Genomic DNA, 12,888 nt, shown 5'->3' with positions numbered 1-12,888 from the left:
TGGTTCTCCTCCCTTCCAACGGTGTTGAGGCGGGTGGGAACAGCAGGGGGTGAAGGTGCTGTGTTTAAAGAGGTGGAGTTATGCAGATCTAAAACGCGTGGATTGCAGCAGCAGCAAGCCGAAAAGTGCAGGCATGTAAGGGATCTAGAGGTTGACAACATGTCTTCTTAACGGGAGTCCAGGAGCTCATCTCCACAAATGGACTTTTCAGGATCCTTGGGTGGCTCCGTAGTTTGAAACCAATTCTGGTTATCGCTTCTCGGCCTTTTGGCTAAGATCAAGTGTAGTATCTGTTCTTATCAGTTTAATATCTGATACGTCCCCTATCTGGGGACCATATATTAAATGGATTTTTAGAACAGGGAGATGGAAAAAGAGCTTGCTCTGTCCACTCCACGCATTGACCTGGTATTGCAGTATCTCCAGGACCGGTGCACCCCTTCTTTAATGCAGTTTCTAAAATCAGAAAGAATTGAATTCAATGTTTTTTGTTCATTTTGCTTGTTTGTCGGATTTTGGGATGGACTCTTTGGCTTTGCTTTTCTTCTCCTCATTGGATTTTTCATGTTCAAAGTTGCAGAAGCCAGATTACAAGCTCATTTTGGTTCAACTTCAGCAACTGTGCATTGCATTGCCATGTAATGTGATGCAATGCTATCTTTCTAGCTCTCCCTTTTTACTTCCTTTTGGATAAACAGACATATTAGGCAAGCATTTTGGAGCTTTCACCTAAATAACTACAGGTGGTGAGATAAGCTGCACAATATAATTGACCTTTCAGTATATTGTTGCACACACACCATCTATTTAGCAAATGCCCTTGTTATCAACAGCAGCCTTTTAAACTCACCTGAGCTAACAGGTATGTGCGCTGGTTACTCTGCTGCGCTTAAAATTTCTTTTTTGGTTTGCTACAATGCCTTTTCTGAAACGTTGTCTCCTTCTGCTGGAACACTGACTTCTTTCATTTAATGCCTGCAGACTATAAAAGAGAACCCAACCCAAAAAGTTTGGTTGATTAGTCTGTGGCATTCTGTTAAACTGTTGCTTATGGCGGTCTCTGTGAGCTTCTCAGCGACATTCAGCCAGCCAGGTATCCTGCCTGCAGTAGATGGAATGTGGCAATGGAACGCTGGCTGCGCGTGTCATAATAGGCTCTGAGCCTTTATATACCTGTGCACAGCAGCAGCCACCTTCAGTCTGCTGCTGGACAGCCAGCAGCAGCAGCAGCAGGAGAGGTATGTAATCAGGAGCCCTCCTGCTAAGGGTAGACAGCTGCTCGTTCCACCCCACCCCCCGCCTTAATTGGTTCTCCTCCCTTCCAACGGTGTTGAGGCGGGTGGGAACAGCAGGGGGTGAAGGTGCTGTGTTTAAAGAGGTGGAGTTATGCAGATCTAAAACGCGTGGATTGCAGCAGCAGCAAGCCGAAAAGTGCAGGCATGTAAGGGATCTAGAGGTTGACAACATGTCTTCTTAACGGGAGTCCAGGAGCTCATCTCCACAAATGGACTTTTCAGGATCCTTGGGTGGCTCCGTAGTTTGAAACCAATTCTGGTTATCGCTTCTCGGCCTTTTGGCTAAGATCAAGTGTAGTATCTGTTCTTATCAGTTTAATATCTGATACGTCCCCTATCTGGGGACCATATATTAAATGGATTTTTAGAACAGGGAGATGGAAAAAGAGCTTGCTCTGTCCACTCCACGCATTGACCTGGTATTGCAGTATCTCCAGGACCGGTGCACCCCTTCTTTAATGCAGTTTCTAAAATCAGAAAGAATTGAATTCAATGTTTTTTGTTCATTTTGCTTGTTTGTCGGATTTTGGGATGGACTCTTTGGCTTTGCTTTTCTTCTCCTCATTGGATTTTTCATGTTCAAAGTTGCAGAAGCCAGATTACAAGCTCATTTTGGTTCAACTTCAGCAACTGTGCATTGCATTGCCATGTAATGTGATGCAATGCTATCTTTCTAGCTCTCCCTTTTTACTTCCTTTTGGATAAACAGACATATTAGGCAAGCATTTTGGAGCTTTCACCTAAATAACTACAGGTGGTGAGATAAGCTGCACAATATAATTGACCTTTCAGTATATTGTTGCACACACACCATCTATTTAGCAAATGCCCTTGTTATCAACAGCAGCCTTTTAAACTCACCTGAGCTAACAGGTATGTGCGCTGGTTACTCTGCTGCGCTTAAAATTTCTTTTTTGGTTTGCTACAATGCCTTTTCTGAAACGTTGTCTCCTTCTGCTGGAACACTGACTTCTTTCATTTAATGCCTGCAGACTATAAAAGAGAACCAACCCAAAAAGTTTGGTTGATTAGTCTGTGGCATTCTGTTAAACTGTTGCTTATGGCGGTCTCTGTGAGCTTCTCAGCGACATTCAGCCAGCCAGGTATCCTGCCTGCAGTAGATGGAATGTGGCAATGGAACGCTGGCTGCGCGTGTCATAATAGGCTCTGAGCCTTTATATACCTGTGCACAGCAGCAGCCACCTTCAGTCTGCTGCTGGACAGCCAGCAGCAGCAGCAGCAGGAGAGGTATGTAATCAGGAGCCCTCCTGCTAAGGGTAGACAGCTGCTCGTTCCACCCCACCCCCCGCCTTAATTGGTTCTCCTCCCTTCCAACGGTGTTGAGGCGGGTGGGAACAGCAGGGGGTGAAGGTGCTGTGTTTAAAGAGGTGGAGTTATGCAGATCTAAAACGCGTGGATTGCAGCAGCAGCAAGCCAAAAAGTGCAGGCATGTAAGGGATCTAGAGGTTGACAACATGTCTTCTTAACGGGAGTCCAGGAGCTCATCTCCACAAATGGACTTTTCAGGATCCTTGGGTGGCTCCGTAGTTTGAAACCAATTCTGGTTATCGCTTCTCGGCCTTTTGGCTAAGATCAAGTGTAGTATCTGTTCTTATCAGTTTAATATCTGATACGTCCCCTATCTGGGGACCATATATTAAATGGATTTTTAGAACAGGGAGATGGAAAAAGAGCTTGCTCTGTCCACTCCACGCATTGACCTGGTATTGCAGTATCTCCAGGACCGGTGCACCCCTTCTTTAATGCAGTTTCTAAAATCAGAAAGAATTGAATTCAATGTTTTTTGTTCATTTTGCTTGTTTGTCGGATTTTGGGATGGACTCTTTGGCTTTGCTTTTCTTCTCCTCATTGGATTTTTCATGTTCAAAGTTGCAGAAGCCAGATTACAAGCTCATTTTGGTTCAACTTCAGCAACTGTGCATTGCATTGCCATGTAATGTGATGCAATGCTATCTTTCTAGCTCTCCCTTTTTACTTCCTTTTGGATAAACAGACATATTAGGCAAGCATTTTGGAGCTTTCACCTAAATAACTACAGGTGGTGAGATAAGCTGCACAATATAATTGACCTTTCAGTATATTGTTGCACACACACCATCTATTTAGCAAATGCCCTTGTTATCAACAGCAGCCTTTTAAACTCACCTGAGCTAACAGGTATGTGCGCTGGTTACTCTGCTGCGCTTAAAATTTCTTTTTTGGTTTGCTACAATGCCTTTTCTGAAACGTTGTCTCCTTATGCTGGAACACTGACTTCTTTCATTTAATGCCTGCAGACTAAAAAAGAGAACCCAACCCAAAAAGTTTGGTTGATTAGTCTGTGGCATTCTGTTAAACTGTTGCTTATGGCGGTCTCTGTGAGCTTCTCAGCGACATTCAGCCAGCCAGGTATCCTGCCTGCAGTAGATGGAATGTGGCAATGGAACGCTGGCTGCGCGTGTCATAATAGGCTCTGAGCCTTTATATACCTGTGCACAGCAGCAGCCACCTTCAGTCTGCTGCTGGACAGCCAGCAGCAGCAGCAGCAGGAGAGGTATGTAATCAGGAGCCCTACTGCTAAGGGTAGACAGCTGCTCGTTCCACCCCACCCCCCGCCTTAATTGGTTCTCCTCCCTTCCAACGGTGTTGAGGCGGGTGGGAACAGCAGGGGGTGAAGGTGCTGTGTTTAAAGAGGTGGAGTTATGCAGATCTAAAACGCGTGGATTGCAGCAGCAGCAAGCCGAAAAGTGCAGGCATGTAAGGGATCTAGAGGTTGACAACATGTCTTCTTAACGGGAGTCCAGGAGCTCATCTCCACAAATGGACTTTTCAGGATCCTTGGGTGGCTCCGTAGTTTGAAACCAATTCTGGTTATCGCTTCTCGGCCTTTTGGCTAAGATCAAGTGTAGTATCTGTTCTTTTAAAAACACAAGAGCTACGATCTACACTTGATGAGAGCGATCGAACTCGGAAGGAGAAGAGCTTCGGAGCCCAGCTGACATCGGAGAACGAAGGCGGATATCGGTGGGAGGAAGAAGCTCTAAAGAATCCAGAAGAAGACGAAGACTCGGAGAAGAATCGGGCTGTCCTGTGGAATCTTCGAGGAAGAAAATCATCGAGACAAAGACCTTTCGGGGAATTTGTCCAGAACACGACGGGAGAAGAATCTGCATAGCTCCACCCATTCCGGGAAGAGTTCCAGATCCAGCTCCAAGAAGTAACTGCAGGAGGAAAGCCATGGCAAGCGCTGCGAGGAAGGCCGAAAAGAAGAGCCTGGAGCTGGGGACAGCCAGGAGGGCCCAGCCAGGAGCCGATTCTGACCCCAAGGACTCTGCCTCCACGACTGGCCAGCAGAAGGGACCCCAGAAGCCCCGCCACGAAGCTCCAGCCCTGGAGCCATGGATGCGGCAGACGGTGGCCCTGAAGCTGAAGGAAGTGGATGGGAGGGTGCCGGACATGTCCTCGGACGTGTTCTGCCAGAAGATGATGCTGGATCGAGGCTTCTCCAGGTCGGACACCCTCAGCATCCAGACCTTCTTGACGGGGATCTTCTTCGTCACCTTCGCCACTGTGAACACCTGCAGGAGGTTCTGGGAAATGGTAAGCGCAAAAGGACCGGATAATTCTTTCTCTGCCTTTACAGGTAGCTGCCCTATCCAGAGGGATGAAAGGAGGATCACGGTCTCCATGCGCAACCCGCACACCCCAGGCCAAGACATCTGTACCTTCCTGAGACGCTTCTGTTTGGTTGTGAAGGAACCCTCTCACATCCTGAATGGACTCGGCTTCTGGACAGGTAAGTGGTCGGTGACCGTTAGACTTCACAGGGACCTGGCGTACTCAGACGGACTTCGGCACCTGCCCCCGACATTCTCCCTGGGCAACTCCTACGGCCTCATCTATTACCCGGACATGCCGCGGAACTGCAGGAGATGCGGCAAGAACGGCCACGAGATGAAGGACTGCAAGGAGGATGCCTGCAGGATTTGTCGAGTGACGGGACACAGCTCGAAGGACTGCCCGAAGAAGACGTCCTGCAACCTGTGTGGGCTGGCGGCTCATCTGTACAAGGATTGCCCCAGGCGTGAGAGATCCTGGGCATCGGTGGTTGCGACGACCCCAGCTACGGAGGACAAGGCCCCGACGACCAGGCCTGTGAAGGTCAAGGACGCGACGACCAAGGCCCCAGCGGCCAAGGCCGAGACGACCAAGGCCAAAGCGGTCAAGGAGTCGGTGGCCAAAGCCCCAGCGACGGTCCCAGCAGCTCCGAAGCAGAAGAAAAAGTCAAAGGAGGGTAAGAGTTCTGTCACCCCTCTCTCGATCCCTCCCCCTGCCACCCCCGTCCAATCCCCCCCCACCCCGGCCACCCCTGCTGAGGATTCCACTTCCTCTTCCTCCTTCCCCTACTCCTCAGCAGGTGTCCTTTCCACTGCCCCGGCAGCCACTCTCCCTCCCCAGACCATGGTAGCGGTGGAATTAACCTTTCCTCCAACCGCCGCTATCTATTCCGAGGAGGATTTTCCCCTTCTTGTCTCCCCAGTTCCAACCCGGGGAAAGAGGAAGGTGGAGGACAGCCCTGCTACTGAATCCTCCAAAAAGAAGATTCTGGATTTCGTAGGCGAAAAGGAGGATACCCTCCCTGAGCCAGAAGAGATGGAGCACATGGTTGAGACCCTGGTGGCCGAGCCAGAAGAGGAGGAACTGGTGGTCGCCGAGATCGAGGCCGCGCTGCTTGACCAGATGGAGGAAGAGGGCCTGCTGGTGATCCCGTCACCAGCAGTCAACACCGACGAGGGACCACCCGACCGGAGTGGTAACTAAGGTGTATTGCCTGCGCTAACTTTTTCTTTTTTCCCTACATGATGGCTAATATTAACTTATTTTCCATTAATGTCAGGAGCATCAAGGACAAGTTCAGACGTCAGACTATTTATGCCTTCCTTACTTCCCAGTTGTGTGATGTTTATATGTTGCAGGAATGTTCCCTTCCCTCCTCTAGGTCCTTCAAACATCTGGCCAGGGAGTGGTCCCACGGTCCATCCTACTGGTCCGGTGGGGGTGACTGCAAGTCTGCGGGGGTCGCAATTCTGATCAGGGGGGGCGCATTCACGCTTGAGTCCGTCCAGGAGCTCATCTGCGGCAGGGCTCTTGTTGTAGATGGCAACTGGGCGGGAGAACCTGTCAGGTTCATCAACGTGTATGCGTCCCCACTGAAGAATGAGCGTTTGGAGCTTTTCCAGACCCTGCGGCTTCAGCTTGCCACCACCAGGACCTTAGTGATGGCTGGGGATTTCAACTGCCCCATCGAGGAGGACGGTCGTAGTTCTGGCACATCTGCCAAGTTGGACATCACGTCCAAGCTGCTCATCGAGATGGTAACCGAGGCCTCTCTTCAGGACGTGGTGGGCTCCATGGGGAGAGGCTCCACGAACTATTCGTGGAGCCGACCCGATGGCTCACTCCGCTCCAGGATTGACTTTGTGTTCACCTCTCGGGCAGTCAGGCAGAGTAGGCACTCGATGGTCTCCTGCTTCTTCTCCGACCACAGAGCCATTCACTTACAAGGTGTCCTCGGCGACGGTTTTCCGTCCGGCCCCGGCTCCTGGAAGCTGAATTGTGCTCTGCTGGCTCAGGATGAAGTCGTGGAGGAGCTGAGAGCAGCCTACGCAATGTGGCAGTCCTACAAGGGTAGCTTCCAAACAGTCTCTGATTGGTGGGAATATGTTAAACTTGAGTTTCGCTGTTTCTTTCAGGCCAAGGGTCGACAACAGGCGTGTGAGAAGAGGAGGGACTTCAGAGGGCTGCAGCGCGAGCTGCGGTCGCTGCAGGACCTTTTTCACTGCGGCTGGGACGTGAGGGAGGAGCTGGAGGAGACCAAGAAGAGCCTGAAAAGGCACTTTGAGGAGGAGTCCAAGCGAATCATCTTCCGTTCCAAAGTGGAGAATCTGGAGAAGGGTGAGAAATGTAACTCATTCTTTTTCAGGAAACTTCATGCCGGTCACACGCCCCTGAACGAGTGAACGAGCTGCGAGACGAGAGCGGAAACATGCGACGTGGGAAGGAGGACGTGATGAGGGTCGTCAGCGACTTCTACAGCGAACTCTACTCCCACAAGACTACCGACCCCGACGCTGCTGATAAGTTCCTGTCAGGTATCACTAACCATCTTGATCCTGCAGGCACGGCAGCCTTGGACAAACCTCTGATGGTGGGCGAATTGCTCTCTGCCGCTAAATCCTTTAGGACCGGCAGGACCCCGGGCAGTGATGGTCTTCCAGCGGAGCTCTATGTAGCGCTGGGAGACCTCATCTGTCCGGACCTGTTGGACCTGTACGAGGAGATGGTGGTGGAGGGTAGAATGCCTCCATCTTTGAGGGAAGGAATGGTCACGATCCTGTACAAGCGGAAGGGAGAGAGGTGCGACCTGAGGAATTGGCGTCCCATCACTCTGCTCAACGTGGACTACAAGATCCTGGCCAAGACGATGGCGACACGACTTAAGACGGTCATCGGACGGATCATGCACCCGGACCAGACCTGCGGCATCCCTGGACGTCGCATCGCAGACAGCCTCGCTCTCGTGCGGGACACGGTCGAGTACATCAAGGTCCGCCGCGCACACGCGGCCCTGGTCTCCTTGGATCAGGAGAAGGCCTTCGACCGGGTTTCCCACGAGTTCATGGGCCGAGCTCTGCACCGGTTAGGTTTGGGTAACATGTTTTGTTCGTATGTCCGTCTGATGTATTTTGATATCCACAGCTCGGTGTTGGTGAACGGCTGGAAGACTGACCCCTTCCCTGTCCTCTCTGGGGTCAGACAAGGCTGCCCTCTATCACCTCTTCTTTTTGTTTGTGTTATAGAACTCTTCGCAGAGGCTATCCGGCAGAATGGAGAGATCAGAGGGATCACCGCACCGGGTCCGGGACGACACGAGGTCAAGTGCTCGCTCTACATGGACGACGTCACCGTCTTCTGCACTGATCGTGGTTCAGTCGACGCCCTCGTCCAGACGTGTGAGAGGTTCGGCCGGGCTTCAGGGGCCAAAGTCAACTGCAGGAAGTCGGAAGCCATGCTCTTCGGGGATTGGCAGCCGGCCTCCTCCGCCCCCCCCTTCCCCTTCAACATTCAACCGGATTTCCTCAAGGTGCTGGGAGTCTGGTTCGGGAAGGAAGGAGCGGCCCTCAAGTCCTGGCAAGAACGCTTGGCCAAGGTGAAGCAACGGATCGGACTCTGGAGCCTCAGACACCTCACTTGTGAGGGTAAGGCACTCATCCTGCGTAATGAGGTCCTGCCCGTCTTGCAGTACACGGCGCAGGCCTGGCCCCCACACGTCACTGTGTGCAGGGCCATTACCAGGACAGTGTTTCACTTTGTCTGGGGATCCAAGATGGACAGAGTCAGGCGGGCCGTCATGTACAAGGAGCCTCGCAAGGGTGGGAAGGGCGTTCCAGATATCCCCACCCTCCTGCGATCCTCTTTTGTGTGTCCGCCGGACTTTGCAAGTCAAGAATGGCTCCGCGGGCAGGTCCATGTCTCGCTTCTTCCTGCTTCCTCTTTGGAGGCGACTCGGCTGGGACAAGTGGGACAGCTCCTTCCCCTACAACTGGACGACGCCATGGTTCTACGGAGACGTCGTTCGATTTGTGGGGGAGCATCAACTGGAGGGACTCAAGCCCGACTTGTGGAAGCCCAAAACTATCCACAAGCTAATCAGAGCCAAGGATGACATGGAGAACATCACAGGACTTCACCAGGACACGCTGGAGACTGTGTGGACAAATGTGTCGTCTGACAGGCTGACCAACGGGCACAAGGACTTGTCGTGGATGGCGATTCAGGGCGGACTGCCCGTCCGGTCATTCATGCATGCCCGGAACCTGTGCAAGACCCGGTACTGCCCAAGGTGCCCCTTCGTGGAGGAAACATCTTTGCACACTTTTTGGGACTGCGGATTTGCACAGCGCCTATTGACTGCACTTGAGGACGACCTGAGGAACTCTGTCCCCAGGGCGAGCCTATCGCACCATTCTGTGCTTTACGGACTCTTCCCTGGGGTTCATACCGTCGGAGCCATCCAGGAGGCTTGGCGCCTTATGAACTGCTTCAAGGATGCCGTTTGGGTCGCCAGGAACCGGCTCATCTTGAGGAGGGAGAGGATGTCCATCCAGGACTGCCGCAGGCTGATCCACAGCCTGCTCAGAGACTATTCCATCATGGACGGTCCGGAGGACGAGGATGAGGACTAAACCCCTCCTCCCCCTCTCCCCTTATGTGTCTTGTCTTTCAATAAAGCTTCGGGCCTGTGATTTTCCCCTCCCCATCCCCTTTTTCCCAATCCCCATCCCTTATCACGGTTCGTCGTACTGTATTGATTGACATGCTTTTTCTTTCAGATTGAGTGTTTTGTGTAGCATAGGGGTGTGATGTGTCTAGTTAGTGCGTCGTATCCTCATGCTATGTAAATATGATGTAGAATTCTGTGTGTACTGGGCTGCGGCACTGTACACTGTCTGTTAACTTATTTTTTGTGCTAATAAAAGATATATTCAATCAAAAAAATCTGTTCTTATCAGTTTAATATCTGATACGTCCCCTATCTGGGGACCATATATTAAATGGATTTTTAGAACAGGGAGATGGAAAAAGAGCTTGCTCTGTCCACTCCACGCATTGACCTGGTATTGCAGTATCTCCAGGACCGGTGCACCCCTTCTTTAATGCAGTTTCTAAAATCAGAAAGAATTGAATTCAATGTTTTTTGTTCATTTTGCTTGTTTGTCGGATTTTGGGATGGACTCTTTGGCTTTGCTTTTCTTCTCCTCATTGGATTTTTCATGTTCAAAGTTGCAGAAGCCAGATTACAAGCTCATTTTGGTTCAACTTCAGCAACTGTGCATTGCATTGCCATGTAATGTGATGCAATGCTATCTTTCTAGCTCTCCCTTTTTACTTCCTTTTGGATAAACAGACATATTAGGCAAGCATTTTGGAGCTTTCACCTAAATAACTACAGGTGGTGAGATAAGCTGCACAATATAATTGACCTTTCAGTATATTGTTGCACACACACCATCTATTTAGCAAATGCCCTTGTTATCAACAGCAGCCTTTTAAACTCACCTGAGCTAACAGGTATGTGCGCTGGTTACTCTGCTGCGCTTAAAATTTCTTTTATGGTTTGCTACAATGCCTTTTCTGAAATGTTGTCTCCTTCTGCTGGAACACTGACTTCTTTCATTTAATGCCTGCAGACTATAAAAGAGAACCCAACCCAAAAAGTTTGGTTGATTAGTCTGTGGCATTCTGTTAAACTGTTGCTTATGGCGGTCTCTGTGAGCTTCTCAGCGACATTCAGCCAGCCAGGTATCCTGCCTGCAGTAGATGGAATGTGGCAATGGAACGCTGGCTGCGCGTGTCATAATAGGCTCTGAGCCTTTATATACCTGTGCACAGCAGCAGCCACCTTCAGTCTGCTGCTGGACAGCCAGCAGCAGCAGCAGCAGGAGAGGTATGTAATCAGGAGCCCTCCTGCTAAGGGTAGACAGCTGCTCGTTCCACCCCACCCCCCGCCTTAATTGGTTCTCCTCCCTTCCAACGGTGTTGAGGCGGGTGGGAACAGCAGGGGGTGAAGGTGCTGTGTTTAAAGAGGTGGAGTTATGCAGATCTAAAACGCATGGATTGCAGCAGCAGCAAGCCGAAAAGTGCAGGCATGTAAGGGATCTAGAGGTTGACAACATGTCTTCTTAACGGGAGTCCAGGAGCTCATCTCCACAAATGGACTTTTCAGGATCCTTGGGTGGCTCCGTAGTTTGAAACCAATTCTGGTTATCGCTTCTCGGCCTTTTGGCTAAGATCAAGTGTAGTATCTGTTCTTATCAGTTTAATATCTGATACGTCCCCTATCTGGGGACCATATATTAAATGGATTTTTAGAACAGGGAGATGGAAAAAGAGCTTGCTCTGTCCACTCCACGCATTGACCTGGTATTGCAGTATCTCCAGGACCGGTGCACCCCTTCTTTAATGCAGTTTCTAAAATCAGAAAGAATTGAATTCAATGTTTTTTGTTCATTTTGCTTGTTTGTCGGATTTTGGGATGGACTCTTTGGCTTTGCTTTTCTTCTCCTCATTGGATTTTTCATGTTCAAAGTTGCAGAAGCCAGATTACAAGCTCATTTTGGTTCAACTTCAGCAACTGTGCATTGCATTGCCATGTAATGTGATGCAATGCTATCTTTCTAGCTCTCCCTTTTTACTTCCTTTTGGATAAACAGACATATTAGGCAAGCATTTTGGAGCTTTCACCTAAATAACTACAGGTGGTGAGATAAGCTGCACAATATAATTGACCTTTCAGTATATTGTTGCACACACACCATCTATTTAGCAAATGCCCTTGTTATCAACAGCAGCCTTTTAAACTCACCTGAGCTAACAGGTATGTGCGCTGGTTACTCTGCTGCGCTTAAAATTTCTTTTTTGGTTTGCTACAATGCCTTTTCTGAAACGTTGTCTCCTTCTGCTGGAACACTGACTTCTTTCATTTAATGCCTGCAGACTATAAAAGAGAACCCAACCCAAAAAGTTTGGTTGATTAGTCTGTGGCATTCTGTTAAACTGTTGCTTATGGCGGTCTCTGTGAGCTTCTCAGCGACATTCAGCCAGCCAGGTATCCTGCCTGCAGTAGATGGAATGTGGCAATGGAACGCTGGCTGCGCGTGTCATAATAGGCTCTGAGCCTTTATATACCTGTGCACAGCAGCAGCCACCTTCAGTCTGCTGCTGGACAGCCAGCAGCAGCAGCAGGAGAGGTATGTAATCAGGAGCCCTCCTGCTAAGGGTAGACAGCTGCTCGTTCCACCCCACCCCCCGCCTTAATTGGTTCTCCTCCCTTCCAACGGTGTTGAGGCGGGTGGGAACAGCAGGGGGTGAAGGTGCTGTGTTTAAAGAGGTGGAGTTATGCAGATCTAAAACGCGTGGATTGCAGCAGCAGCAAGCCGAAAAGTGCAGGCATGTAAGGGATCTAGAGGTTGACAACATGTCTTCTTAACGGGAGTCCAGGAGCTCATCTCCACAAATGGACTTTTCAGGATCCTTGGGTGGCTCCGTAGTTTGAAACCAATTCTGGTTATCGCTTCTCGGCCTTTTGGCTAAGATCAAGTGTAGTATCCGTTCTTATCAGTTTAATATCTGATACGTCCCCTATCTGGGGACCATATATTAAATGGATTTTTAGAACAGGGAGATGGAAAAAGAGCTTGCTCTGTCCACTCCACGCATTGACCTGGTATTGCAGTATCTCCAGGACCGGTGCACCCCTTCTTTAATGCAGTTTCTAAAATCAGAAAGAATTGAATTCAATGTTTTTTGTTCATTTTGCTTGTTTGTCGGATTTTGGGATGGACTCTTTGGCTTTGCTTTTCTTCTCCTCATTGGATTTTTCATGTTCAAAGTTGCAGAAGCCAGATTACAAGCTCATTTTGGTTCAACTTCAGCAACTGTGCATTGCATTGCCATGTAATGTGATGCAATGCTATCTTTCTAGCTCTCCCTTTTTACTTCCTTTTGGATAAACAGACATATTAGGCAAGCA

At 49.7% G+C, this 12,888-nt stretch overlaps 6 non-coding genes and 1 pseudogene across 6 annotated transcripts; all 7 read left to right on the top strand.

The window, feature by feature from the left end:
- Positions 1-251: 251 nt before the first annotated feature.
- On the top strand, positions 252-442 carry LOC141193965 (U2 spliceosomal RNA). Its single transcript, XR_012266765.1, has one exon. It is a non-coding gene; the product is annotated as a U2 spliceosomal RNA (small nuclear RNA).
- Positions 443-1,557: 1,115 nt separating this feature from the next.
- Positions 1,558-1,748, top strand: LOC141193963 (U2 spliceosomal RNA). The gene has a single exon (XR_012266764.1). It is a non-coding gene; the product is annotated as a U2 spliceosomal RNA (small nuclear RNA).
- A 1,114-nt stretch (positions 1,749-2,862) lies between these two features.
- On the top strand, positions 2,863-3,053 carry LOC141193962 (U2 spliceosomal RNA). Its single transcript, XR_012266763.1, has one exon. It is a non-coding gene; the product is annotated as a U2 spliceosomal RNA (small nuclear RNA).
- A 1,115-nt stretch (positions 3,054-4,168) lies between these two features.
- On the top strand, positions 4,169-4,248 carry LOC141193735 (U2 spliceosomal RNA; annotated as a pseudogene).
- Positions 4,249-9,813: 5,565 nt separating this feature from the next.
- Positions 9,814-10,007, top strand: LOC141193625 (U2 spliceosomal RNA). Its single transcript, XR_012266529.1, has one exon. It is a non-coding gene; the product is annotated as a U2 spliceosomal RNA (small nuclear RNA).
- Positions 10,008-11,122: 1,115 nt separating this feature from the next.
- Positions 11,123-11,313, top strand: LOC141193961 (U2 spliceosomal RNA). The gene has a single exon (XR_012266762.1). It is a non-coding gene; the product is annotated as a U2 spliceosomal RNA (small nuclear RNA).
- Positions 11,314-12,425: 1,112 nt separating this feature from the next.
- LOC141194294 (U2 spliceosomal RNA) lies at positions 12,426-12,616 on the top strand. The gene has a single exon (XR_012267080.1). It is a non-coding gene; the product is annotated as a U2 spliceosomal RNA (small nuclear RNA).
- Positions 12,617-12,888: the final 272 nt, after the last annotated feature.

Source organism: Phyllobates terribilis, unplaced genomic scaffold, assembly GCF_046119375.1.
Source record: "Phyllobates terribilis strain yellow unplaced genomic scaffold, ASM4611937v1 Scaffold_66__1_contigs__length_7565176, whole genome shotgun sequence".
NCBI classification, from domain to species: Eukaryota; Metazoa; Chordata; class Amphibia; order Anura; family Dendrobatidae; genus Phyllobates; species Phyllobates terribilis.
Note: the sequence above shows the minus strand (reverse complement) of the source record. Positions and strands in the feature narration are given on the sequence as shown.